Below are 5,719 nucleotides of genomic sequence, written 5' to 3'. Positions count from 1 at the left end.
TGGGTGACTGTGGCCGGGAAGGGAGATTGTGGTGGTATACCAGAACATAAACTGTACATGTTTCTGCTGCTAACCCTTCCCCCATGCTCCCAATGGATCTAATACTTTGATCTATTGTTGGGCCCTGTTTTTTTTTGGGGGGGGGGAGAGAATCAGACTTTTGTTTAAGTATCCTTGGTAAATAATACAAGTTAAAACATTGGCCAAGGAAATTTTGGTGAGCTATCCAGGGTCACATAGGAGTAGGCTAGCAGCCTGCTCTGACACAGACTCTCCAGCTCCTGTTCTCTCGGCAAAGTGGTTCTTCTCACAGTAGATCTGCCTTCTACGGCTGAAGACACTGGAGGCCCACAGTTAAGTTAGGATCATAGGAGCAGGGCATGGTGGTGCACGCCTTTAATCCCAGCACTTGGGGGCAGAGGCAGGCGAATTTCTGAGTTTGAGGCCAGTCTGGTCTACAGAGTGAGTTCCAGGTCAGCCAGGGCTACACAGTGAAACTATGTCTCAAAGAAAGAAAAAAAAAGTTAGGATCATAGGAACAAGGCTCTCCTTTCTCAGGCTGGAAGACAGCTGTTAGGGGCTGAAAGAGACAGCATCATATTTTGTCTGTTGATGGAATTCCAGAGTTCTAGCTCTGATGAAGGCCTCCTGTGTAGCCCACACTCACCACCAGCTGCATTTTATGGAGGTATGGCCCATAGGCTTCAAAAATGCAGGGCTCAGACTGCCACTCTAAAACATCTCCCAAAACAGGTTTTGCCAAAAATATTACACATGGTAAAGATAAGTTGGGAAAGTCATATGTTACCTGGTGACAACTAGACCCTGCTAGCTGTGCCTCTGGATGTTCCTGAAAAAAAAAAAAAAAAAAAAAAAAAAAAAAAAAGACCCTTCCCTCCAGGCAACCCATGTCCCCTGTGATGCTCCAGTCCCTTAGGGAACACACATGACAATATTCTAGCAGGACACATTCTGCTAGCCACCTTTATGTTACTGTAACAAAATACTTACATAAGCTAAAGGGAGGGGAGGTTTCTTTGGGCTCATGGTTTCGGTTGTCATCAATTGGCCCTGTTGCTCTAGGCACATCACGGTGGGGACATGATGTTCCACCTGTTCACCTCCTGGTGACAAGGAAACAAAAGGACAGAAAGTGGCCAGGGCTTTAATGTCTTTTTCTGTATTTGTCTGGCGACTACGGAGAACTGGGTATACCTGGAATAAGAGCTGAGGATGGAATTAGGATGTGCGGACGAGGGAAATAACAGCCGAGGCATAGTTCTCTGATCAAGGTTCAAATTTTAATATTCAGCTCTGAATATATATAGGAAAACCCAAGGACCCATCCCCTTGTTTTGGCTGGGTTCTGTTGCTTGCTTCAGCCGGACTGAGCTGCAAAGTAACCTCAGTGGGCGGCCAGCTCCTCAAGGCTCAGGCGGGAAGACGGAAAGGCTCCAGCCTTGGAGACTTGTTAGGCCAACTCAAGGCTGGGGGAAGGGCACACCTTTCATAGGCAGGTGCCAATGACCTAACTTCCTTCTGCTAGGTCCCATGGCCTAAAGATTTCATCATTTCTCAGTAGTGCCACAGATGAGGGATTGCAACACATGGTCCTAAAAGAGATATATGAACCTCCCAAAACCACTGACTTAGATCTACACGGGGCTACATGGACCAACATCATCAGAAAAGCAGAAGCCCAGACCACAGGATCTTGCAAAGCAGGGAGGACTGAGAGGAAAGACAGAACAATTAGTTTGTGCTGTTTGATTTCCCCCTTGTTATGGGTGGCAGATAAGGCTCAGTTGGGAGAGAGCTTGCCTAGCATGTGTAAACCCTGGCATTAACTCACGGTTGAGGTTGCAACTTCCCAAGGACCAGTGGGATGGGCAAACAAGCAAACAAACAAAACAAAACAAAACAAACAAAAAAAAAAACACAGAGGGAAAACCCTGAAAATGGACAACACAGTAGATGCTGAGGCTGTCCTAAATGTGCTCCTCAGATCTTCCTCCAGGGGAGAGCTTGCTGTGGGTACAAGGACAGTCAGTGCCCGGGCTCCAGCTGTCAATCTACTACCTCAACATCCAAGCAGTCATCTCATGGAGGAGCAGCTAAGCCAGCTGGCGCACACCTGGCCAGGTGTGCCTCACAGCTGTCTGCTTCTCCATCCGTGTGGCTCCACACACATCGGTCCTCCGAAACACTCAAAAGCCCAGGAGCTGCTGCTGGAAAAGTCCAGGGTGCAGTTAGCGGTGAGACCGGGTGTTGCTTTGTGGGTCAGGGTTTGTGTGCCTGGTGCTTGCAGAGGCAAGAGGAGGAAATTCAATGCCTCAGACCTGGAGTTACAGCCAGTTGTGAGCTGCCATGTGGGGTGTGGGGAATTGAACCCTGGTCCTAACTCACAGAGCCAGAGATCTTCAGCCCTCTTACTGCTTCATTAGTACACATTCTCTAGAGGGAAAAATAAAAACTGGGACAGAAACATTTAAAACATCTGTCAGCCTGATCCGGGCTGTTCATCTGCCTCTCCCCATTGGATTCTACTTCATTTGGGTTCCTTGAGGACCCAGGGCTGCTGGGTCCCCAGAGTACCACTCCCACAGATTTCCCCACGCCATCCATCCGCATTCATGGCTTGCTCCCATCTTTAACCCTTCCCATGCACACAAGAGGATGACAAGAACTCAGGTGCAGCTCCTAGCTCACCATCTCTGTGAGTGCTGTCATCTGCAGGCTCACAGTGCTCCCTCCCGTCTCATTAATCTTGATCCCCACTTTTCTGCCAACATATATGTTTACTTCTGGCGCATTGTACCCTCCCTAGCCGCTCTCCGTTTCTCCTGATTCATTTAGTGTAGACAATCCTATTCCAAGTGTATGGCAATAGTTTCCCAGGGGGAGAAAAATCACATTGCCTCGAGCATTAGAAACAAAGAAAGCAGCCTTTCTCACTGCAATTTTAACCTGAATGGAAATTTAAAACAAAAAACAAAAGTGAAAACATAACAAAAAAGCCATTCATTCATATAAGTGAGCCTCTTTTCTGAATCTAGTACATGAATTTTTGAGGTGTTGTAAGAATATATTTACTTATGAGAGAGAGAGAGAGAGAGAGAGAGATGGAGGGAGAGAGAGGAGTGCAGGGGGACAGGGACACATCCCGAGTCTTTGTATGTAGACCAGGTGCATGCAGTACCAATGTACACCAGAAGAGGGCGACAGATCCTCTGGAACTGGAATTTCAGGACCATGCTGGCCACTTTAAGGCAGGTGTTGGGAACTGAACCCAGGTTCTCTGGAAGAGCAGCACCTGCTCTTAGCACTAGCCCCAGGTTTTCTTGGTTGTTTATTATGAATTTTTTTCAAGTGTCTTAGGCAAGAAACCCCCTTTTCACTAAAGTAAAAGAAATAACTTCAGAGATGCTCATGGTCGGGCTGTTGCTAGGAGAGAGACAAGGTTGGCAATTGTTTTAAGCTCCAGCCAGTGAAGGCGTGAGGGCAGAGGAGCTGGGGACTAAAGCCAGTGTCTGCGTGTGATCTCTGTGTCTACACTGAGGCCTGCCTGAGGATGTGAGGGTTTGAGAGACAGGAAGGACAGACAGTCTAACCCGACTGGTCTCTTTGAAGACTGACAGAGTGGATGAAAGGGACTACATGCTATGGTACAGCTTCTAAAATTAAAGTTAGCCAGACATGGTGGCTCACATCTTTAATCTCTGCACTCAGGAGGCAGAGGCAGGTGGATTGCTATGAGTTTGAAGCCAGCCTGGTCTGTATAGTGAGTTCCAGGATAGCCAAGGCTATGTAGAACCTGCCAAAAGAAAGAAAGAAAGAAAGAAAGAAAGAAAGAAAGAAAGAAAGAAAGAAAGAGGAAGGGAGAAAGAGAGAAAGAAAAGAAAAAAGTTTGATTCTGAGAATCCAATAAATCCTAAAAAAAAAAGAAGTGACACTACTTTTGACTTTAATATAAATTTATAAATTTAAATTTAGTAATAGGGAGGCGTGGCCAAAGGAAGGAAGCTCAGGTGCTAATACCATCATGCAGCTGTATCTGGTTTGTAAAAGTCAGGAAAGATGGTGTAAAAGGCCTAATGTATCTAATGATGATAATAATAATAATAATTTATTATTATTTATTTATTAAGTCCTGAAAAAGGAATCCCATAGCAACCCACAGAGGCCAGAAGAGGGCATCAGATTTCCTAGAACTGGAGTTACAGATGACTGTGAGCCACCCAAAATCATTGTTAGTATTGTCCAGAACATTAACAATTTGCTTAGGAAGGAAATCATTACTAAAAAATCTATGTATCGGTATCTAATGTTAAATTTCGTAGTTTGATGACGTTTTAAAATCATATGCTCCCAGAGAATGTTTTGTGTAAACAACATTTTAAGGTTTTATGAAACATTTAACAGATCCAAAGATATCATTTTAGTAGATTTTAAGATGGTAAGAGCATCTCAGTTTATGAGTATGCATTTATCAGGACTTTCAAAACATCCAAAACCATGTGCGTTAGCACATATGCACATGCGCATTTTAAAAGTACAATTGTTAATGCTGTTTAGGCATTTGCCCTTCATTTAGGATACTTTCTGTGTGTGATCTGTGCACTGGTATACGTTCGGGCCACAATCCGGACGAAGGAACAGCGCCGGGAGATAATAGCAATACTTCCGTTTTACTACTATCCCACATATTGTTCTTTCCTCTAAGAAATGTTTACTTATATAGTTAGTAAAGCTGCCGCGCTTTTACTTGTTTATCTAGCCTTTCGCTTGGGCGTCGCTCTCTCGAGTCCCGGCATTTCTTCCTAGTGGGTGGAAGGGACGGGACAGCGGAGTAGGAACCAGAGCTGGCACCTGAGTGCCTGCCGGGTCTCCGTCATCCCGAACCCGCCACCCTGGTCCCGGTGATCCCCCGCCCGGTCGGTCTCCGTCATCCGGGACCCGCCGCCCTGGTCCCGGTGCTCCCCCGCCCGGTCTGTCCCCATCATCCCGGACCCGCCGCCCTGGTCCCGGTGCCCGCCCGGTCTGTCCCCGTCATCCCGGACCCGCCGCCCTGGTCCCGGTGCTCCCCCGCCCGGTCGGTCCCCATCATCCCGGACCCGCCGCCCTGGTCCCGGTGCTCCCCCGCCCGGTCGGTCTCCGTCATCCTGGACCCGCCGCCCTGGTCCCGGTGCCCGCCCGGTCTGTCCCCGTCCTCGCTAACCGTCCTGCCTGATTCCCCTCACCCCCTCCTGGCCGCCCCTGGCCCTCCGTGGAGGCGGCCGCCATCTTACAGGGCGGGGCCCGCGGCCGTGCAGCGGCTGTCAATCGGGTCCCGGGTCCCACGGTCCCCGGGAAGCTCCCGGTTCACAAGCATCCCTCAGTTCCCCTCCGGCGTCCCCTCTCCCGTGAGTGTTCCCCCAGCACTGTGTGCTCCGAGGGTCACCGCGAGAGACGGAGGAGGAAGAGCCAAATGTCTGTCGCCGAATGTCAGCTTGGCATCCTCCCGGACGCCGCCGTTCCGGTCTGAGCTGCGGCATTCCGAACTCCTCTTCTGCTCAGACGAGCGACTGCGCTCTGTTCCGAACCTCAGAGCCCAGGAGCGAGCCGGTGAAGCGAGGCCTTTAGCGACACAGAGTCGCAAACTCGCTGTGACCTCGTGGCGCAATGGTAGCGCGTCTGACTCCAGATCAGAAGGTTGCGTGTTCAAGTCACGTCGGGGTCA

At 48.9% G+C, this 5,719-nt stretch overlaps 1 non-coding gene across 1 annotated transcript; it reads left to right on the top strand.

Annotated features, from left to right (window-relative positions):
- Positions 1–5,647: 5,647 nt before the first annotated feature.
- Trnaw-cca lies at positions 5,648–5,719 on the top strand. The gene has a single exon. It is a non-coding gene; the product is annotated as a tRNA-Trp (tRNA).

This window comes from Mus caroli, chromosome 11, assembly GCF_900094665.2.
Source record: "Mus caroli chromosome 11, CAROLI_EIJ_v1.1, whole genome shotgun sequence".
Taxonomy (NCBI): domain Eukaryota; kingdom Metazoa; phylum Chordata; class Mammalia; order Rodentia; family Muridae; genus Mus; species Mus caroli.
This window is presented reverse-complemented; position numbering and strand designations above follow the sequence as displayed.